General features: G+C 45.1%; 2 long non-coding RNA genes across 2 annotated transcripts; both read left to right on the top strand.

The window, feature by feature from the left end:
* Window positions 1-19,925: 19,925 nt before the first annotated feature.
* On the top strand, window positions 19,926-20,695 carry LOC125509099. The gene is made up of 3 exons (XR_007283967.1): window positions 19,926-20,069; window positions 20,157-20,348; window positions 20,626-20,695. It is a non-coding gene; the product is annotated as an uncharacterized LOC125509099 (long non-coding RNA).
* Window positions 20,696-20,803: 108 nt separating this feature from the next.
* On the top strand, window positions 20,804-21,845 carry LOC125509045. Its single transcript, XR_007283942.1, has 2 exons — window positions 20,804-20,928; window positions 21,582-21,845. It is a non-coding gene; the product is annotated as an uncharacterized LOC125509045 (long non-coding RNA).
* The last annotated feature ends 2,336 nt before the right edge of the window (window positions 21,846-24,181 follow it).

Raw genomic sequence — 24,181 nt, 5'->3', positions numbered from 1 at the left:
GCCCAGCTTTGGAGCTCCGCCGCCACCGTCAACCTCTGTGTCAACCTTGGCCGCTGCATCAACCTGGGCGCACCAGAGCACCGCGGCAACCTTCCGCGTCTTTCTCATCTCCAGTAAGTCTTTTGTTCTTTTCAACACAGATCTGCTCTAGGGTTTCATGTTCTTCTAGTGTTCATCGCCTATTTCGTGTTCATACGATAGCTCCTAGATGCATCTGTGAATCCTTGCTCTGCGTAGCGGTAGGTTTTAGCATCCGCCTTCAGTTTCATGCCTCAAGACCATAGATCTATATGTATCTTTGCCCATTGATTCAGTACTGTTCTTTTTTGAACCTTGAATATTTTCTTTTTTTCTGAACTTGCTTCAGATCCGTCGCTGTAGAGAAGTCTTGTGAAATTTGTTTCTGTAAACTTACTCATCTGCTTCAATGTTTAGACCAGGTGGTTTAACTTTGTAGAAAAAATTGCCAAACCGGTATATACCATTAGTCCACTTGTTGAACCGCCACATGTTGTTGCTTCATAAAACTCCGGTTTAGATAGATCTGTCTCCGGTTTAACATTGCACATACCAATGTACCTTAATCAATGCATTTTTGAACCGGGATCATCTACCTTGTAGATTTCATTATGGCCAAGCAAGTATATGAGTGCAACTGGGTTCCTTCTCGCGTCACAGAGGCTCAACTGGACGATTTAGTCCTGATCGGCGCCTTAGGCGGCAAAGATACCATCCATTGGAGGGCTCCTGGCAAAGAATTCCCTCCCACACCTCAAGATGGAGAGCTCGTCGTTTTCGTAGATCACTTAGCCCGGGGCTTTAAGTCGCCCGGTTCTAAATTTTACCGGGATGTTTTAGCCGATTTTCAACTCCACCCACAAGACACTGGTCCCAACTCTGTTACAAACATGTGTCACTTCCAAGTGCTCTGTGAGGCGTTCTTTCAAGAGGAGCCCACAGTGGAGTTGTTCAGAGACTGTTTCCATCTAAACCGCCGTACTGAGTTTTCTAATGGTTCCAATACGGAATTGGGCGGTGTGGCGATTCAGAAAAGGAAAGAGGTCACATACCCTCATGCCAAGCTGCATAGCCACCCCAAAGAGTGGAATCAAACATGGTTCTATTGCAAAGACACCTCCCCTGCTGGTGAAAATCCTTTGCCTGGCTTTCGTCCGGAGCGGCTTAGCAATACACACCCCTTTCCGCAAAGGTTGACTGCCAAAGAGAGAAGCAAATACGCTCCTCAATTGTCCAAGCTCAGAGCCTTTATGGCCAACGGTTTAACAGGGGTTGATCTCGCTCACTGTTGGATATCATGGAGCATACTACCCCTTAGTCAGCGCTCCGGTTTGATGTGCGAGTATACTGGCAGTGTTGATGACCCACTGCGACATGCCAACATCCAGCTCACCGATGAAGAAATCACACAGGCTGTGAATAAGATGCTGAATGAACCGGAACACATCTGTGCTAAAACCGGCCTGCTTCCCTTCTGTGCCACCAACAAACCGCCAGCTGTAAGAGTTTGATTTTTCTTTTTGCTGAATCTGTTATTGATATATCTGGTCATTGTTTAATATCGGTGTTTGTGTAACCAGGGCAATGATCCGTTTTGGAGCAAGAAACTGCCGCAGGAGAAACCAGAAAAACCAGACAAACCGGAAAGAGCAATCCGGCAAAAGACTAAAGCTGTGAAGAGGACTGCCCACAGGAAAAGAACCACTACATCCTCTAATCCGGCCCCTGATGATGATGTGGATAATCCGGACCTTGAGGTAGGGCTTGACTCACTTGGCTTATTTTTCATGCATCTTATTGATGATGATATTTGTCAGGATGATGCCGAAGCCAGCCATGCTGATGCTGCAGAGGTAATTATTGTCTCTTCCGATTCAGAACCTTTGCCTTCACTAAAAATCCATCAGGCAAACCGGGAAGTTAAATTTTCTCATCCTCTTGGTTATTTGGATCCCAAATTTCTTATGAAGACCCAACAGCACGAAGCTCGTCACACAACCCGGCACAGCGGCCAGGTAGTTACCTCCGCCGGTTTACCGAACAGTCCGGTTCGGAAATGTCATTCAGAGGTCTCTAATTTGCTTGTCAGTGCTTGTCCTAAAGGGGGCTGCTTTCATCAACCTCTTAATCCATCTGACTCCGATTACCAGGTTACTTCCCACTCATCCTCTGGCGAGTCATCGGCTACTCAGCTGCCACCGCTCAAAACGGTGCTTGGGTAAGTTACACTTATCATAATATTTGCAGTACATCACCTTGGAACATATGCTGTATTTGATTTTGTTATTCCTTTCAGGGCCAAGCCTAGGCCAAGCAAGAAGGCTCGCCTGGACAAAGCGGCCGAGGAGGATGCCGTCCCTGAACCGGGCAAAACACCAGATCTTGAAGCGGCTATTCCTGAAGACATACCCAATGATCCACCGCAGCGAGATGACGATCTTATTGCTGAAGAGAGGCCTATTGATACCTCAAGTCCTGTCAACCAGCCCACAAGCCCCATCCGGATTGAGAAATCCACCAATCCAACAAGCTTACTGATAAGCCAACGGCCCCAGTTCAAACCGGTGATGCCAAGGATGATGAGGTTGTCATTAATGGCATTGGTCACACAGAGCCAGGCAATCCTGTCGCTTTGTCTAAACATATTGCCAAGGAAGAATTTGCTGCCTTTGGCAAAGGCAAGTGGAATGTTGATCTGGCGACTTACGCTGCTCTGAACGCCCAAGACATCCATTCCGGCTATCTGAACCGGCTGTATACCAGTCGTGACTATGAAGCCAGTCTGGTTAACATGATGAAAGATAAATATGAGGTAACTTCCATATGCTCTTTCCTGCTTGTATGCTTCAATTCTTGCTGACTCTCCTAGCCCCCAAGGGCCGGTTTGTAATCTTCTTTCAAACCGGGACTTACTAATATAAATCTTAATGCTTTGAAATTCGCTGATGTAGTCCCCAAGAGCCGGTTCAACTTAGCGTAGTTAAACCGGGACTTTAAGTAATTGAGATCGCCGCATCAGAATATATACGAGAAAATAGCCATTAGCCCCCAAGTGCCAAGTTGAATACTTGTATTGATCTTGGGACTTTGTAAGCAATTGAAAGATGAAGATCGAATATGCATTAGCCCCCAAGTGCCAAGTGCATAACTTGTTATGTGGTTGGTACTTCAATCCTTGTACCGTTTTGCTGAATCATAAAACTGTCTGCATGCAGGCTGAGCTGAAGATGAAAGAAAGCCAAGTCGGCGATCTCGAAGAAAATCTGAAATCCCAACAAGCTGAAACCTCCAAAGCAAAAGAGGAATTAACCAGCGCTTTAAGTGCCATGTAACAGCTTAAGGAGAGCTTCAAGAAGAAGCGGGCGGATTGGGCCACTGAAAAATCCGCTTTAATCAAACGAGCAGAAGATGACGAGGCTGCACTAAAACCGGTGGCGGATGAACTGACCAGCATAAAGCGGCACGTGCATGCCATGACCACTGCTATCTTTGGTAAGCCGGTTTGACTTCTGAATTGATTCTGTCATCTTACAGAGTTGCCGGTTTGTTAACCCTTTATGATATTTCAGGGACACGCATTGGTCACTTGGGGTCAGATGTGCGGAAGAAATTGAAAGCCTCCTATACGTTGATCGAACAACTGTACACTGGTGCATAGCGTATCATCTGTACTGCATCCCACAACAAACCGGCGCCCACTTTGATTCAGGACACTCTAATGAAACTGTTGGTGCTTCCTGCCTGGGTTGAAGGGCTGAAGAAATCTGCTGCTCGAACCGGTGCGATCAATGCCTTAATCCGGGCAAAAGCTTGGGTGCCGGATTTTGACCCTATTGAAGCGGCTCAGGGCTGTCCCAGCTTGAAGGAACACGGGTCAGAGTTTAGTGAAGCGGATCTGCGAGCAATAAACCGGGAGGTGCGTCCGCTAGCTTGTCAATTGGCTGAAGAAGCAGACTTGTCTCATTATCAAGCCCAATATGACAATCAAAACAAGCGAGTAGCTGCACCAACTCATGAAGCGGAAAATCTTATCCCTCCAATCCGTAAGCATACTTATGCTCCCGATATTGACCCGTTGTTGTTGATCCATGATGAAGCTGTCTTTCAAGCATTAATGGGAATCGACTCGACAACTGTTGATTTCCAGTCGCTGGGTAGAGAAACTGAAGCTGAAGCGGCGCGGGATGATCCACAACCATCAGGCCAGGCTGGTGACCAAGCTTGAACCGGAAGCCGGTTTAAAACTGCTTCTCCCTTGCGAAAAACAATGATCTTATTGTGGGCACCGTGTTGCCCTGTAATAGGCTAGTTGATACTTTTGATATGCCTTCGTGCATAATTACTGCAACTTGCTCTTCCTTTGGGTGATGAACTTTCCAAAGTACTTTCTGCAATAAAAAATCTTAAAGTGCCACCGCGGTTGTACCGTCAGGCGGAATATGATGTCTGCATACATGAAATCAAAACATCCGAAGTTTTTAAGTATATGACCAAATTTTTGAGATACATAATACCTGCCATCGTTGGGCGTGAAGTTGGCTTGGCCAATCTTGAAGCGGAGTTTTATAAACCCACACTATTGGAGGAGATAGCAGCTCTTTTATAAACCCACACCGGCTTAAAACTTTGTCGGTTTAAAGAACGCAATAAAAAGAAAGAAATATCTTTCAAAGAAAAGTGTGAAGCAAAGGCAATGACAAAACCGTTTGCAAAAAGAGGCTTATTTGAGCTGATCAGATGGCGTTACCATGGTCGAACACGACCAAGCTCCCGATAGGTGTAGCTATGGTTCAAGTCAGCCAGGTCCCCAAATGTGGCATTTATGCCGATCAAGTGGCATGGCAATGGTTCGGGTTTGACCAAGCCCCCAAGTAATTTTGTAGCCTTAGGCCGACCAAGAGGCATGACTGGTTCAGACGTGACCAAGTCCCCAAGTGATCTGGTGGCTCTCGCCTATCAAGAGGTATGGCATTGGTTCGGACACGACCAAGCCCCCAAGTGATATAACATGATGCTTTTGAAAAGCTAACTCAAGGGGTAAACCGGAGGCCGCTTTAGAACAACTCTGTGTAACCACACATGATGTAAAAGAACAGATACCCCGCTTTAGCTGAGGTTCCGGTTTATTATATTTAATCATAATATATACATCGTCGTAATATGTACATAAGTAGAGCCAATGGCTCAGGTATAGTAAGGCCGAAGATGAGCTATGTTCCACGGCCTGTTGGTCTCCTCCTCTGATGTACGTGAGTCTTTGTGCTCTCGAATATCGATCAGATAGTATGACCCGTTGTGCAGATTCTTGCTGACCATGAAAGGCCCCTCCCAAGGTGGGGATAGCTTATGCATATCAGTCTGATCTTGGATGAGCCGAAGCACAAAATCTCCTTCCTGAAAGGTTCTGGTTCTGACTCGGCGACTGTGATAACGACGAAGATCCTGTTGGTAAATCGCCGATCGGGCGGCTGCTATGTCACGCTCTTCATCCAACCAGTCCAAAGCATCTTGCTGTGCTGTCTCGTTGTCCGCTTCAACATAAGCCGTCACACGAGGTGAATCATGACGGATATCACTGGGGAGAACCGCCTCCGCTCCGTAAACCATGAAGAACGGTGTGTATCTTGTTGATCTGTTGGGTGTGGTATTGATGCTCCATAACACAGATGGTAATTCTTCTACCCAACAACCCGGCGTTCTCTGCAAAGGAACCATGAGCCGAGGCTTGATGCCTCTCAAGATCTCTTGATTAGCCCTTTCTACTTGACCATTGTACTGTGGGTGTGCCACTGATGAAACGTCAAGCCGGATATGCTCCCGTTCGCAGAACTCCTTCATGGCACCCTTGGACAAATTGGTACCATTATCTGTGATGATACTGTGTGGAAAGCCAAACCGAAAAATTACTTTTTTGATGAACTGAACCACCGTGGCTGCGTCACACTTGCTAACAGGTTCTGCCTCCACCCACTTTGTAAACTTGTCAACCGCCACCAAGAGGTGAGTCTTCTTATCTTTGGACCTTTTGAAAGGCCCAACCATATCCAGCCCCCAAGTCGCAAACAGCCAAGTAATTGGAATCATTCTCAATTCTTGAGCCGGCACATGAGCATGTCTTGAAAACTTTTGGCAACCGTCACATCGTCTGACCAGATCCTCCGCATCAGCATGGGCAGTTAACCAATAGAAGCCATGGCGAAACGCTTTAGCTACCAAAGATTTTGAACCGGCGTGGTGACCACAGTCTCCTTCGTGGATCTCACACAAAATTTCACAGCCTTCTTCAGGAGACACACAACGTTGAAACGCCCTTGATACACTGCAATGATGCAACTCGCCATTGACAATAGTCATGGACTTGGACCGCCGGATTATCTGTCGGGTCAGAGTCTCATCCTCTGGTAACTCGCCATGGTTCATGTACGCCAGGTAAGGAAGCGTCCAATCTGGAATGACATGAAGAGCTGCCACCAATTGAGCCTCCGGATCAGGAATAGCCAAATCCGCTTCACCAGGGAGCTTGACCGACGGGTTGTGCAGCACATCTAGAAAAACGTTGGGCGGGACCGGTTTGCGCTGAGAGCCCAGCCAGCTTAAAGCGTCCGCCGCTTCATTCTTCCGTCGGTCCATGTGGTCCACCTGATAGCCTTTAAAATGACCTGCAACAATATCCACCTCACGACGATATGCTGCCATGAGTGGGTCCTTGGAGTCCCAAGTGCCAGACACTTGTTGAGCCACGAGGTCCGAGTCACCGAAGCACTTAACTCGACTTAGGTTCATCTCCTTAGCCATCCGGAGACCATGGAGCAAGGCTTCATACTCAGCTGCATTGTTAGTACAAGGAAATATTAAGCGGAGAACGTAACAAAACTTATCACCTCGTGGGGAAGTTAATACGACTCCAGCCCCCGAGCCTTCCAATTGCCTGGATCCGTCAAAATGGATGGTCCAATATGTGTGATCCGGCTTTTCCTCGGGTGCTTGCATTTCTGTCCAATGATTGATGAAATCAACTAGTGCTTGAGACTTCACCGCCGTCCGAGGCACATACTTCAATCCGTGCGGCCCAAGCTCTATAGCCCACTTGGCAATCCGGCCAGTCGCTTCCCGGTTCTTGATGATATCCCCCAAAGGAGCAGAACTGACCACCGTAGTTGGGTGCCCTTGGAGGTATTGCTTAAGCTTCCGGCTTGCCACAAAAACTCCATACACCAGCTTCTGCCAATGCAGATACCTTTGCTTGGACTCAATGAGTACCTCGCTGATATAATAGACTGGACATTGAACCGGATGCTCCTTGCCTGCCTCCTTTCGCTCCACCACAATAGCCACGCTGACCGCACGAGCATTAGCAGCAACATATAGCAATAACGGCTCCTTGTCAATGGGAGCGGCGAGCATAGGCGGATTGGCTAATTGCCGCTTTAAGTCCCCAAATGCTTCATCAGCAGCAGAACTCCAGACGAACTAATCCGTCTTCTTCAACATCTGATAGAAAGGGATTGCCTTCTCACCAAGGCGGCTGATAAACCGGCTTAACGCGGCAATCCGACCTGCCAGGCGTTGAACATCATTGATACACTTTGGTTTAGCCAGGGAGGTGATGGCTGTGATCTTCTCCGGATTAGCCTCAATTCCCCTGTTGGACACCAGAAAACCCAATAACTTGCCTGCCAGTACACCAAAGACACACTTGTCCGGATTAAGCATCATCTTGTACGTCCTTAGGTTATCAAAGGTTTCCTTCAAATCGTCAACCAGAGTCTCCTTCTCCCTGGACTTAACCACGATATCATCCACGTAAGCATGTACATTACGGCCAATCTGCTTGTGAAGACAATTTTGTACACACCGTTGATAAGTTGCCTGGGCACTTTTGAGCCCAAAGGGCATAGACACATAGCAGAAGGCTCCAAAGGGAGTTATGAATGCCGTCTTCTCCTGGTCCTTAACTGCCATTTTGATCTGATGATAGCCAGAATATGCATCCAAAAAACTTAAACGCTCACAACCCGCCGTAGCATCAATGATTTGATCAATACGGGGGAGGGCAAAAGGATCTGCTGGACAAGCCTTTTTAAGATCTGTGTAACCCACACACATGCGCCAGGTGCCATTTTTCTTAAGGACTAGCACCGGATTGGCAAGCCACTCAGGGTGAAAAACTTCAACAATAAAACCAGCTGCTAAGAGCCTGGCTACCTCTTCTCCAATCGCCTTGCGTCTTTCTTCGTTAAACCAGCGGAGGAACTGTTTCACCGGTTTGTATTTAGGATCCACATTAAGGGTGTGCTCAGCGAGTTGCCTCGGTACACCTGGCATGTCAGAGGGCTTCCATGCAAAAATGTCCCGATTCTCACGGATGAACTCGATGAGCGCTCTTTCCTATTTCGGATCCAAGTTGGCACTGATGCTGAACTGGTTGGACGAATCGCCAGGTACGAAGTCAACAAGCTTAGTTTCTGCTGCCTATTTCAACTTCAGGGCCGGATCATGCTCCATAGTTGGCTTTTTTAATGGAGTCATGTCCGCCGGATCAACACTGTCCTTATAATACTTCAGCTCCTTGGTGGCACAAACCGACTCTGCGTAAGCCGCATCTCCTTCCTCGCACTCCAAAGCGATTTTATGGCTTCCGTGAACCGTTATTGCCCCCTTGTAACCCGGCATCTTGCGCTGCAAATACACATAACAGGGCCGTGCCATAAACTTGGCGTAGGCCGGTCGCCCAAACAGGGCGTGATATGGACTTTGCATTTTCACCACTTCAAACGTCAATGTCTCCGACCTGGAATCATGATCATCTCTAAAGGCCACTTCCAGAGCTATCTTACCAACAGGATATGCTGACCTGCCAGGTACTACACCGTGGAACACCGTATTAGATGGTTTGAGATTTTTATCTGTTAGTCCCATACCACGGAAGGTCTCATAGTATAGGATATTAATGCTGCTTCCTCCATCCATGAGCACTTTGGTGAACTTATAACCTCCCACCTGAGGTGCCACCACCAGAGCCAACTGACCCGGATTATCAACCTGGGGAGGGTGATCCTCCCTGCTCCATATGATTGGTTGTTCAGACCAGCATAGATAACGAGGCACGGCCGGTTCAACAGAGTTGACTGCCCGCCTCTGAACCTTCCGGTCTCGCTTGTCCAAGCTAGTGGTAAAGACATGGTACTTCCCACTATTCAATTGCTTTGGGTTGCTCTGGTAACCTGACTGTTGCTGTTTCTGGTTGTAACCACCCTGGTTGTTCTGATTATTTTGACTGTTATGTCCGCCCGGATTACCGTTAAATCCTGAACCGGAATTTCCTCCACCGTAACCCGGCCCAGATCCCGAGCCACCGCCGGAGCCGTGATCATACCGGAAAGCATTGGAATTCTTGAACTCCTGCATAATGAAGCAATCCTTCCAAAGGTGGTTTGCTGGCACCTCCTTCGTCCCATGTCTTGGACAGGGCTGGCTCAGTAGATAATTTAGGCGGTCCGGGTTAGGGTTGGGTGCCCCACTGCGATTTTTCGGTTTACCCTTGCGTCGCTGGCCATTGTCCTGTGCGTTGGTATTAGCCACAAAGTCCATGTTACCATCCGCTTTACGCTTGCCTCCACCACCATTGCCTGCCCAGTGATGCTGCTGACCTTTGGAGTTGCTGTTCCTCTTTCCCTTCCCTGCCTTGTCATCATCAGATTCGGGATCCTTGGTACTATCAGAATCAGCATACTTTACCAAAGCAGTCATGAGGGTCCCCATGTCAGTGCAATGGCGCTTCATCCGTCCCAACTTCAGCTTTAGGGGCCCAAACCGGCAGTTGCCTTCTAGGGTTAAGACTGCGGTGTCAGCGTTGATGCGGTCTGATGAATGCAACACTTGTGAGACCCGGCGCACCCAATGAGTCATCGATTCTCCTTCCTCCTGGACACAGGCAGCTAAGTCTACTATCGACATGGGCGACTTACATGTATCCTTGAAATTATTGATAAACCGGGTTCGTAATTGGGCCCATGAACTAATAGAATTGGTCGGTAAGCTTTTTAACCAAGTGCGGGCCGTTCCTTCAAGCATCATGGTGAAGTATTTTGCACATGCCGCATCATCCACATCCAGCATCTCCATGGCCATCTCATAGCTCTCCACCCATGTCTCCGGGGGTTGATCCGCCGTGTAATTTGGTACCTTACGCAGGCCCTTGAAATCCTTGGACAGGCGCACATTGCGTAAAGCGGGGACAAGGCAAGGCACCCTCAAAGAGCTAGAAGTAACACCGGGTTCGACCGAAATAGTTGGACGAACTGGCGTAAGCTGCCGAGCCTGATATTGTGCGGCTAACTCGGCCTCCCTGCGTGCTCGGGCCCGGTCCACCACTTCCTGAGCGTTATCAGCACCACCCGCCGGGTTGTTGCGGCAGGGTGCTCCACGTCGTTCATTACTTGACACTGCCGGTTCCTCCATACGCCTGCTATAGCTCCGGCTTGGGCGAGGGGTCGAGTGGATCCGGTCGCGGCTGTACGAGTATGCTTCCTATTGGTCCAAAGCTGTCCTAAGAAGCTCCTTGACCCGTCGCGTCTCTATCGCCTGCGGTGAGTCACCTTCAATTGGAATGGCCTCAAGTCGTGCAGCAACGGCGACGAGATTGTCCATTGGGTTGGAGTAGTGACCCGGAGGTGTTGAAACAGCCTGAGGTATAACGGTGTTTTGACGAGGCAGATCCATCCGACGAGGCTGAACCGGCGCACCGGTCCCAGGAGCTTCCGCCCGGTTTCCCTCCAGCGGATTACTGGTTCCTGCTCCTGGGGTGTTGAAAAGGTCTCTGGCCTCGAAAACCGGAGGCAAACGGGATTGGTACTTCCTCCTCATGACTTCATGCGACGCGTTCTGGTCCAACATGAGCCTGTAGGCTTGTGCGTCTAGAGCGGCCCGCTCTGTGGCCATCCTGGTATCCTCAGCTGCCAAGTCCGCCTTGGCATGGGTGATCTGTTCCCTTACCTTTGCAATCTCCGCATTGTGGACGTCCTGATCCGCCGGATTAGCTTCCGCCATAAGCATAGCCAATGCATCAAATAGCTCTAATAGAACTTGAGTCGGCGGGCGCACAGGGCCTCCTGCCCTGGCAGCCGTCGCCGCTGCTGAACCGGAGGTTGTTGCCGCAACGGTCGAAGAATGAAGCGCTGCTTGTGTGCCGGCCATGAATATTCCAACTCGGTTGGGCAGATCAGAGGGGTCCGGAATACTGTCGCCGTCGGAACAGCCCCCAATCCGGCCATCTTGTAGCTGATATAGAGATTCAGTTTCTCCGGTTGATGACTCATCGCCGGAGTAAATGGCGGTCTCGCCGCCAGATCCTGATCCATCCTCATGACCTCCTCCATGGATGACTCCCACGAAGGCACGCTTCATGGCCGGTTTAACCCGGGCAGATCGCGCACGCTGAGCCGTTTCGACGAGGTCGGTGCAGATATCCGGCTCACGGCCCGGTTCTCCGATCTTGCCGATGAAAACGTGTATGCCACCAAAGGGGACCTGGTACCCGTACTCAATTGAGTCGGCCTCGGGGCCCTAGCCTGCATCGTCGATGTAAAGCTTGCCGTGACGACTCTTAGTCATCCGGCCTACGACGTAGCCCTTGAGTCCTTCAAAGCGGCCCTCCAAAAACTTGAAACCATCGTGCGATAGCCCCACGGTGGGCGCCAACTGTCGTGGTTTTGTCACGGCAGATGTCCTAGATAAAGGACTTAGTCTTGGAGCCATCGCGACGAGTTAGCTTGAAGGGGTTAAAGCGGACACAGGGATGCAAGAGAGTTTATACTAGTTCGGCCCCTTCGATGAAGGTAAAAGCCTACGTCTAGTTGTGATGGAATTGATGGGGTTTCGATGACCGGGGAGAAAACAAGCTTCGCCTATGTCTCGAGTTGTTGTCTGTTGTCCTTGAACCGCCGCCGGGTCGTCCCCTTATATACACGGGTGATGCCCGTCGGTTCACAGAGTCCCAATACCGGCTCATAGATGTGTTCGGTTTGGTCTCTACTTATTCCTAACTTACAATACAAGTTAAATACCAACGCCGGTTTACGGCTACAGGCCTTGAACCGACCACGGGCCTTGAGCCCTCATCTGCCTTCTTGGGCTTTAACATACTTAACTACTAACGAAGTTAACCTGGCCCAGATAGGCCGGTTTACGCCCAGTAGTGATATCCCCAACATATTCCATCCTCCTATCATGCGGCTGCCTTACATGAAAGTAGTGTTCGTCAGTATCATGCATCAATGAGTTCTGAAGAGCAAATTTTATTCTTTTTTCTTGTGGGTTTGACTTGACAAGGCAAAATCAAGAAAGAGGAAGGAAAAGAGTAAGGAAGGCGATGATGGTGGTCCTCTGCAGCAACGTAAACGGAGCATCTGTACCGATTCTCCTTGTACTGATAGTGCATTACAAGGTCCAAGTCTCCGCTCCCCTACTCCACCATCCAAGGTGCTTTTTGCTCTAACTTGGCAGTGTGATATCTGGTTGCATGTTGCATATGGTGTCTAGCTCGTATTGCTCCTAATTAGTGTAAACTGCATCTGCTTAGCTTACACATGATACATGTGAATATGAAACGCTTTCCTGTTTTTGGTACATACTATATCTGTCTATCACACCATGTTCTTACATGAAACTACTCTTCTTGTGTATCCTGCATCAGTCACTTATGATGGGACACCTTTAAGTTGGAAGTGTGATATTGGTTTGCGTCTTGAATATGATTTCTAGCATGTATTGCTTCTAGTTTGATGAACGCCACCTATGACGAGACAGTTTTAACTTGGCAGAGTGATATTGACTGCACCTTCCATATGGTGTCTTGCAGTGTTACTAATTTGTTGAAGTGCCTTCTGCTTAGTTACCACATCATAGGTTTGAATATGTCAAGCCGTCCATTTTTTCGTACATATTCCATCCTCGTATCATGACTTTCCCTTTCATCAGAGTAGTGTTCGTCAGTATCCTGCATGAATGAGTTCTGAAGAGCAAATGATATTCCTTTTTCTTGTCGGTATGACCTCACAATGCAAAATCAATAAAGCTGAAGGAAATTGGCAAGGCATTGGATGATGGTGGTCCTTCCGAGCAACTAAAACGGAGGTTCTCTACAGATTCTACTCCACCATCCTCCCAACAAGATTCGCAAGACAACGCAAGGCTAGACAGTCAACGTAGCTGTGTAGATGATGAGCACATCTCCCCTACTCCACCATCACAGGTGCTTGCTCTAACTTGGCACTATTATATGTGGTTGCATGTTGTGTATGATGTCTAGCTTGTATTGCCTCTAACTTTATTGAATTGCATCTGCTTACTTTACACATAATGCCTGTGAATATGACATGTGTTCATGTTTCTACATCAGACTACTATTCTTGCATATCCCGCATCAGTCACTTATGATAAGGCACCTTTAAGTTGCCACGGTGATATTGGTTGTGTCTTGCATATGATTTCTAGCATGTACTGCTTCTAATTTGTTGAAACGCCATACAGTTTGAACTTGGCAGAGTGATCTTGGTTGCATCTTTCATATGGTGTCTAGCTTGCAGTGCTTCTAATTTGTTGAAATGTCTTCTGCTTAGTTACCACATCATAGGTGTGAATATGTCACACCATCCTGTTTTTCATACATATTCCATCCTCGCATCATGTGTTTGCCTTTCATCTGAGTAGTGTTCGTTAGTATCATGCATGAATGAGTTCTAAAGTGCAAAATCATTACAGCTGAAGGAAATTAGTCCGGCAGTGGATGATGGTGGTCCTTCGGAGCAACTCAAACAGGGGGTCTCTACAGATTCTACTCCGCCATCCTTCCAACAAGATTCTCAAGACAACACAAGGCTGGACAGTCAACGTAGCTGTGTAGATGATGAGCACATCTCCCTTACTCCACCATCACAGGTGCTTGCTCTAACTTGACACTATTATATGTGGTTGCATGTTGCGTATGATGTCTAGCTTGTATTGCTTCTCACTACAAGAAATATGTCAACTTGTGACCTTCTGTTAGTGACCCTGGAAGAATTGGTCATAGATCTATGACCATTTCAGACCAATTGGTCAAAAGTTGTTCGGGGGCTCCCAAACCTAAACTATAACGACCATTTTGGTCAGAAAGGTCGTAATTTCCTTACACGAAATGGTCATAAAGCAGATAGCACTGGTCTGCTGCCTTATTTCTAGCTGATCATGACCAATATAGATGGTCATAACCTTGTAAATTGTGGTGGGTTGCTATGACTAGGCGCCACCTCATCAGTTTTGCCTATGTGTCATGTCCATGTGGCAGTTTTTGCCCTAGGTTGTGAACCAACCTACATTTCTGTCATTCCCAAAATTCCCAAAAAATTCTCATAAATTCTTTGGGTCATATCTTCATCAAATATGTAAAAATCCTTCCTTGCCTAGTTCAAAACTAATTCAACAATATTCATTTTCCTATTCTGTTCACGACAACACTTTATGAAGGAAGTGCTATTTATATATTCTTCATTGACCTCGGAATTTTTGGGCACTCTTTCCTATCCAAATCATTACCGCATGACAAAATTCAGCTCCACTTGCCTAGAAAATCTTCCTCGGCAAATTTCCAAAGTTTTTGTCCACCTAGAAGCATTGTGAAGGAAGTACCTTTTTTATATATCGAAATGACATGAAACTTATACAGTTCCTTCATATGCCCAAATTATCATCCTCCTCCAAATTGCAGCTCAGTCAAATCATCTATGTGAGCCCAGGTTCAATTTATATTTTATGGCCAAATTGGCACGTTGCAAAGCAAGTGTTATCTAGACCCCTCCTATTACCCTCAAACTTTTCGGGCACTCTTCCATACCCAAATCATTGCCACATGATAATATTCAGCTCAATTTTCCTAGTAAATCTTTCTCAGGAAATTTTCAAAGTTTCTACCTCGAGAGAATCTTTGTGAAGTAAGTACTATCTAGGCTTACCCAAATGATCTAAAAATTTACCAGCGCATGACCATACCTATGTAACTTAGCTACACCAATTTTTAGCTCATTTCATTCATCCAATCTCTCTCACTAGTTTTCCCAAGTTTCTGTCCATAGAAGAGAATTGTGAAGGAAGTACCACTTTGGCATTTCCAAATAGTATCCATTTTCTATAGTGGTTTCCTATGCCCAAATAACCATCCTCCACCTAATGCCAGCTCAATCCGTTCATTATTTTGAGCCGAGCTTCAACATTCGTAGTTATGTCCAGTGTGGTAGTTCGCAAAGCAAGTACCACCTAGGCTCCTCCTTTTGAGCTGAAAATTTGTGAAGACGGTCTTCTTAGTAACTGATCATCCTCAGCCAAAACTCACGCCCATTAGCCATGTACATTTCCCGTACCGCTAATCAAACACTTGGCTGTTAATTCATGTTTGAGCATCGATCGGTCTCCTCGTGAGAATCTTATGTTGTAATTTTCTTCCTAGCACCAACCTAGCGACTGCCCAACCCACTAGACATGCCTAGGCCACCCAGTACGCATGGCAACGCCACGGTCATGCGGTGACCACGCGGCGGGCATGCGAGTTTACGCGCTCTAGAGTTGGGGCCCTCGGCCACTGCCAAACCTCTACGTATCGCCACCAAACCATGTATTTATAATTAAATAGGTCCGTATGTAACTAGAAATGATTTTTGGAAAAAATAAATAGCAAACTATGAGGCAGCTGCAGTTCAAATTTGACCTGCTTCCTACTGAATCGGTGGAAATTTGTCTTTTTCACGAGAGGTGGATCAAAAAAATTTACACCCAACCATTTTTTCAATTGTGCATTAAATATGGCCTAGTATTTTATAAAAATGATTTGGTCCAATTTTGCAACAATTATTTGGTAGTTCCTTCACAAAAAAAAACCTCCTTTGGGGCACTCGAAAAATGGAAAATGGTTTTTTCGTCCAACAAAAATGAAAACTTCTTTAGGCAACATTGTTTTCCATTCCAATATGTATCCTTGTGCACAATATGAGATCATTTGAACAAACTATGCCATTAATTTGGCCATAAGATTGATCATTTGGCTTGAAAGCCATTGACCTTCACACATGATAGCTCATTTCTGAGAACACTTTTTTAAAATAATTATCGTATTACAAGTTTATTATTTTTCCCGGAAACTTAATCGCATATAATGAGACAATGCGAAGGTTTTCCAATTTTTTGATTTTTTTTATTTTTTATGCCCGTTTCAAAATGTGGTCAAAACGGCGGGCTTGACCGTTCCTAGGTAGCGGTTGAATCTTGGAATTTTTTTGGTGTTTCTCTGATTAAATAGATACTTATGTACCTATAAATGATTTTTGGAAAAAATAAAGAGCAAACTACGAGGTAGCTACAGTTCAAATTTGACCCGCTTCCAACTGAATCAGCGGGAATTTGTCTTTTTCACCAGAGGTGGATAAAAACTTTTTACAACACACCATTTTGTTAATTGTGCATTAAATATGGCCTAGTATTTTAGAAAAATGATTTGGTCCAATTTTGCAACAAATATTTGGGAGGTCCTTCACAAAAAAAACACATTTCGGGCACTTGGAAAATGGAAAATGAATTTTCCGTGCAAAGAAAATGAAAACTCCCTTAGGCAACATTGTTTGGAATTCCAAGATGCACCCTTGTGCACAATATGAGATCATTTTAACAAACTATGCCATGAATGTGGCCATAAGATTGATCATTTGGCTTAAAAGCCATGAATCTTCACACTTGATAGCTCATTTCTAAGAACACTTTTTTAAAATAATTATTGTATTACAAGTTTATTATTTTTCCTGTAAACTTGGTCACATATAATGACACAATGCGAAGGTTTTCCAATTTTTTTGATTTTTTTGAATTTTTTATGCCAGTTTCAAAATGCGGTCAAAACGGCGGGCTTGACCGTTCCTAGATAGTGGTTGAATATTGGAATTTTTTTGGTGTTTCTCTGATTAAATAGATACTTATGTACCTAGAAATGATTTTTGGAAAAAATAAAGAGCAAGCTATGAGGCAGCTGCAATTCAAATTTGACCCGCTTCCAGCTGAATCAGCGGGAATTTGTCTTTTTCACCAGAAGTGGATCAAATATTTTGACACCCAACAATTTGGTCAATTGTGCATTAAATATGGCCTAGTTTTTTATAAAAATGATTTGGTACAATTTTGCAACAAATATTTGGTAGGTCCTTCACAAAATAAACTCATTTCGGGCACTCGAAAAATGGAAAACGAATTTTCCGTGCAAAGAAAATGAAAACTCCCTTAGGCAACATTGTTTGCCATTCCAATATGCACCCTTGTGCACAATATGAGATCATTTGAACAAACTATGCCATGAATGTGGCCATAAGATTGATCATCTGACTTGAAAGGCATTGATCTCCACACATGATAGCTCGTTTCTGAGAACACTTTTTTTAAAATAATTGCCGTATTACAAGTTTATTATTTTTGCTGGTAACTTGGCCACATATAACGACACAATGCGAAGGTTTTCCAATTTTTAGATTTTTTTGGAATTTTTTATGCCTGTTTCAAAATGCGGTCGAAACGGCGGGCTTGACCGTTCTTAGCTAGTGGTTGAATCTTGGAAAACTTTTGATGTTTCTCTAATTAAATAGATACTTATTTACCTAGAAATGATTTTTGAAAAAAATAAAGAGCAAACTATGAGGCAGATGTAGTTCAAACTTGACCCGCTTCTAACTGAATCGGCGGAAATTTGTCTTTTTCACGAGTGGTGGATCAAAACTTTTGACACCCAACTATTTGGTCTATTGTGCATTAAACATTGCCTAATATTTTAGAAAAATGATTTGGTCCAATTTTGCAATAGATGTATGGTAGGTCCTTCACAAAAAAACCATTTCGGGCACTCGAAAAATAGAAAACGGGTATTTTTTGGAATGAAAATGAAAACTCCCCAGATCAACATTGTTTGTCATCACAAGATACACACATGTGCACAATATTATTTCATTTTAACAAACTATAAGTGGTTAATATGTTGAATGTTTGCCCTAAATAATAGGATAAAAACTATAAGAGAAACATAGGCTGAATTCTGATTGGTGGAATCCGTTGTGGCATGGATCGATGACGTGGCAAACATCCGTCCATCCATCCATCCATACATCAATCCATCCGTCGATCCAATCCAGTGCAGCCTCTCTCTCACACGCGCGTGAACCCTAGCCGATCCAGATCCCTCCCCGCCCCCACTCCTCTCCCCGATCCAGATCCCTCCGCCCCGCCCCGTCCTCCCCTTCCTTCCGCCGCCCACCTCTCCCCTCGCCTCCGGCACCGACCTCTCCCCTCGCCACCGGTCTGCACCCTCCCCTCCCCTCCACTCCACTCCTCCCTCGCCTCCGGCCAGAATCGTCGCTCCCGCCTTTCCACCCCCCGTGCGCATTCACAGCACCACCGCCACCAACCGCCCCCGTCTCCCTCACCTCACCGCCGGCCCCCACCTTCTCTTCCCCGCCCATCCACTCCCTCGCGTCGCAGCGACAGTTCCACTCCCTCGCCATGGGTAAATTGATCATCGAATTACTTCTGCTTCATCTCCTGATCTGAGTGATGATTGTTTTTTGCTGATCAATTTTGCTCTTTTTGCGTGGTCTGGAGGATCGGGAGGCTCGCCGCCAGGGTCGCCCTCCAGAGCGACGATGTCGAGCTCGTCGCCGTTAACGACCCCTTCATCACCACCGAGTACATGGTATGCCCCTCGATCTGCGGTTTTCACCCGCTCCGATAGCCAGATCTAGTGGTCTGAAAGGTTTTAGAGTGGTTTTACCTGTGATTTATTCTGTTAGCATACCTGATGCTTGTGTTGTTCTGCCAGCGTTCTATGAGGTATAAGAGTTCGCCTGATTTTGGAGTGGTCTCTATCTTGTTAAGAGTTCAGGCCTGATTTTGCTAGTAGTATTATCCGGCTTGGAATTGATGGTGTTAGATAGCACTCCAGTGTTACCTGACTTTGAAATAGGTAGATGGCGGCTTGGATTGATTTCGTCCTTGCCTGCTGGACGAACTGAGATGTTCTGCAGCCAGCTGCATTTGGTGGTGCAGTGCACACACTGAAGATACTGAATTCAACGCTTGTTAACTGAATATAGCCTCTTGTTCTGCAACCTGCTTGACTAACTCACACTGTTAGGATTGACAGGGCTGGCGTGGAGTTCTTGGGCTTACAAAAATAGAGTTCAGTGGTGAACTACCAATGGAAATTTCAGTAGTAAAAGCTAGGACTCTAAATTTCAAATTTCCATAGTACATCGGTAGGAACTTGGGTCTGTATTGTGTTGAGGCATGTTTCATAGTAGGTTTCTCGTGTCGATTTATTCATGTATGTGTTTAAGAGCTGAATTTAGATGTTGGGTTTGGCAGGAGAGCGAGGGGGTGGTCACCAAGAAGGAAGGCATTGACTTTATGTCTATCTGGAATGCATCGTGAAGACCAAAGTGAATGTGGAGTAGTGCTTTGAGGAGGTTGCACTGAAGGTATATGTATATGTTGCCACTTTCAGCTCCGTATTTTTATACCTGGCTTCTTAGCAACATTAATATTGGGCTGTGAAACTGACCCTGCTTAAACATCTACTTGTCCACACTTGATTGAAGTGGAAGTACTTGTTCGGTTTTTATGCTAGTATATAGTAGGATTATTAATTAGCTCTTGTTAGTTGGTATTGTTGTTGTACAAGTGGGGCCCTCTCTCCTAGAGATATAATTCTAGGTGCGGGTTCATCATAGTTTTAGTGCAAGTATTTGCATCAGATGGATGCATGGAGTGTTCCTTTCTTCCTTATAAAGCTAGCCTACTATATTGAAATTGACACACTTTTGCATGCATGATGATGCGAATTGTAGGCACGCCGAGGCTGCTGGTGGGTGCTTCTTCAGGGGCAAAGAAGAAATCTTCAAGAAGAAGGTGCCCGAAGCTGATGCCGCGGCAAGTGACTGATGTTTACATGTTGGGTCACGATGAAAATCATTTGTTGTTGCGGAAAGTTATAGGTAAGCAGCCAACTTGTTTGTGCCATCCACTTTATAGCTGGACTGTCCGTTTAATTTATAAATGGTTACCTGTTGTTACTGTTGTAGGAGCAACATTCCTGATGGCGATGGGTACGTGATGAAGTTCATAAACGTATGATAAGAACTGAGAACTCAGAGAACTTCAAGGACAAGATCAACGAGGTGACCGGTGTTATGGCGGCTGTGTATGGTGGTGACCCCAGCCGCAGGACTCCCCAGGCCATCTGCATCTGCCCTACCAGGGAGATTGCACAGCAGGTCCCTCTCTCATCTCATCTAGTTACTGAATACTCCTCTGACTACTATTTTTCACCTGTAATCTGATTATTAATGTACCCAAATGTTAATTGGACCTCCTGTCTAGTATAGGACAAGTCAGTGAATGCTAGTATGTGTTTTACTAAATTCATGAGATAGTTAACTCACTGTGAGATGTCCACTCTTGTTTTGTTAATTCATCAGATAGCAGGAAATTCTGCCTTGCTTTGTTGAACTGTTTCTGACCATGTTTGCCCGCATTGCGTGTTCTGTGCAGGTGTTGATGCAGGCAGATATGTTCCTGACCAAGCTGACCAGCATGTGCAAGAGGAGCACAGAGAAGGGCTCTATGTGGGTCACCATGAAGCGATGTGAGAAACCCCCTACCCTTACAGCTGGTTCGTGTGGTGTGGGTTGTAGATTTGATGGGTTCAACAACTCTGATGTGACGAGTTGTTCGATGTGCGCAGTGTTGATGAAGTGTCAGGCTAGGTTGAAGAAGATGGCGAGTAAGGGGGAGCCTGTTGAGTACCGGTGCCTGGTCTGCGCCACCGATGGCAAGAGGAACATCTCCACCTCGGTATTATTCACTTTCTCTCTGCTGCTGGTTCGGCATTATGTCTGCTGGATGTGTTTTGCCTTAATTCTGTGCCTGATGGTAATCAGGTTGCCGTTATTTAGCCCCCTTGTGTGCTATGATTTGAATTATAGATCAAACATTTTCATATTTCCTTCGTGTATCTACTATATGAACTGAAAAAACTCCAGTTTGCACACATGCTAAATAGAATTTTTGTTGGTTGTTACTTCCAATTGAGGACTGTTTGTTGGTGTTGAGAAATCGATAGGTAGGTTGGTAAATATAATGGAAGAACTTATATTAGATTTTCGTTGGTTTCAGAATGTCTGTTTCATGGTCTTTTCTGATAATGGAAGAACTTATATTAATCTGCTGGTTGTTGGTTTCTATGTACTCCCTCCTTAATTCAAAGCCGAGACACTTATTTTTGATCGGAGGGAGTACATGCTTGTAATAGCCTTGAACTAGTAAGAACATTTTAGTCACTCCATGCTAGTTAGTGTTAGTCACTCCATGAACACATACTCATACTATTTATGTACATCTCATTTGTTGTCAATCTTGCTTATAAGTTATTGGATCCCTCATTGGCTACTGTTTGATGTTCTGTACAGATTCTTATTCTTATATATTCATTCTTGTTTTTTGCACAGGTGAAGTGCAAATCCAAGTTCGAAGCTGTGAAGCATATCAACAAAGACTAGCATATTATGTGTTGTAAATGTAGGCAGTAGTAGGCTTATCTGGGCTGTAGTATACTGTAATGTTTGTAATAGACTAATGCCGTGTTGTTTTGGACGAATTTCATTTGCTATTTGGATTGTTTGAAATAATGATTGTGTATTGAATACCTGTCAAATGGAAACCTGACAAGGGGGTCCAAGTTATAATAGTTGTTTGACAGATTTTGAAATTTTTGATGTGTGGGATCAATTTTGTGATAAACATGACAAGTGGGACCAATCTGATTGGTGGGACCAGTGGTAAAAAAGGACAAAAATAAAATATCAATAGACTGTAAAAGGCTTCATCTTAGAAAAAAGGCCGAATTAATGGCCCAAGCCCATGTAGCTAGCAAAAATTAACAAGAAAAAAATACAGTAAAAAGGCCGAATTGTTGGGCTAGGCCCATGTAGAAAATCGAATTGGACCGGACTGAATCTTGTGCCACATCAGATTGCCACGCTGGATGCCTACGTGGCCTGGGGAGGTTGCTAGTGACCAAAACGCCACAGTAGACGTATTTTGGTCATAAACGTCTACGACCATTCCAGAAGAAAGGTCGCTATAGTCAGTTTATGACCGCCAGCTTTTGACCTTATGTTTTTGGTCACAAAAAGGTCACAAATTGAAAACAATGACCATTCAGTGACCAATAGTGCTGGTCACAAGTTGACATATTTCTTGTAGTGTCTAACTTGAATTGCATCTGCTTACTTTACACATAATGCCTGTGAATATGACACGTGTTCCTGTTTCTAGAACATACGTGTACATGATGAGAACATCTCCCCTACTCCACCATCACAGGTGCTTTCTCTTACTTGGAACTGTTATACGTAGTTGCGTTTTCCGTATGATGTCTAGTTTGTATTTCTTCTGATTATGTTGAATTGCATCTGCGTAGCTTACAACTTATACCTGCAACGATCACTTACCCATAAGACACATTTAACTTGGGACTGTGATGTAGGTTGCATCTTGCATTGTCTTCTAGCTTGTACTGCTTCTAATTTCTTGAAATGGCTCTTACCACGAGACACTTTTTACCTGATAGAGTGATATTGGTTGCATGTTCATATGGTGCCTAGCTTTCATTTCTTCTAATTTTGTTGAAATGTCTTCCTCTTACTGTTTTTTCATACATATTCCATCCTCCTATCGTACGTGTGAATATGAAACGCTGTCTTTTTTTGTATATATTCCATCCTCCTATCCTACGCTTGCCTTACATCAAAGTAGTGTTCATCTGTATCATGCATCAACCAGTTATGCAGAGCTAATTTTATTCATCTTCTTGTGGTTTTGACTTCATAAGGCAATATCAGAAAATAGGAAGGAAAAGAGTAAGTTAGGGGATGTTGGTGGTCCTCCCCACCGACGCAAACAGAGACTCTCCAGATTTGCCACTGCTACTGCTAATGAAGTTGAAGTCCCAAGTCTACATGATGAGTTCATCTCCCATACTCCACCATCGCAGGTGCTTGCTCTAAGTTGACAGTGTGATAATTGGCTTCATGTTGCATATGTTGTCTAGCCTGTATTTCTTCTACTTTGATTAAATTGCACCTGCTGAGTTTATGTGTTATACATGTGCATATGACATGGCTTTCTGTGTCTAGAATACACTGCATCTATCTATCATACCATGTTCTTACATCAAAGTACTGCTGTTGTGTATCTTGCATTAGTCACTCATGATTGGACGCTTCTAACATGGCAGTTTGATACTGGTTGCATCTTGCATTGATTTCTACGTTGTACTGCTTCTAATTTTTCGAATTGCCACTTATGACAAGACACTTTTAACTTGGCAGAGTAATATTGGTTGAATCTTTCATATGGTTTCTAGCTTGCATTACTTCTATTTACTTGAAAATCCTTCTGCTTAGTTTGCACATCGTAGCTGTGAATATGTCATGACGTCCTGTTTTTCTTACATATTCCATCCTCATACGGTTGTCTTACATCAAAGTATTGCTTGTCTGTATCATGCATCAATGAGTTCTGAAGAGTGATTTTATTCTTTTGTGTTGTGGGTACTGCTTGACATGGCAAAGTCAAAAAAGAGCAAGGAAAATAATATAGTAGGGAGTGTTGTTACTCGTCGGGTGAAATGGAAAAGGTTCTGCCGTCGAGATTCTGCTGGTACTTATAGTGCAGTAGAAGGTCCAAGTCCACTGGCTAAATCTACAAACACAGTATCACCTGCTCCACCAGCTGCAGCATCCGCTTCAACTGTACCAGCATCTCAACCAGTTACTCGTTCATTTGCTCCGGAACTGGCCAGTTGCCAAGCTTCCTTCACACCTAACACTACTTCCGAAGCACTGCTGACACAACAGGACTTGGCAAGATCAGACGAACCTCATGAGCATCAACACCAAGACGGTACCTGACCGAGTCAAGTTGCAGTTGCATGCTCCTTTATATGTACTCTCACAGTTTGATGTACACTAACACTTTCCATATTCGTTGTTGAACTAGCACCACGGCGCAAGCGGAAACAGACATCAGGGATAATGCTTGATAG

The sequence above is a fragment of the Triticum urartu genome, chromosome 1, assembly GCF_003073215.2.
Source record: "Triticum urartu cultivar G1812 chromosome 1, Tu2.1, whole genome shotgun sequence".
Classification (NCBI taxonomy): Eukaryota; Viridiplantae; Streptophyta; class Magnoliopsida; order Poales; family Poaceae; genus Triticum; species Triticum urartu.
The sequence above is the reverse complement of the archived record's forward strand: the minus strand, read 5'-3'. Positions and strand labels throughout refer to the sequence as shown.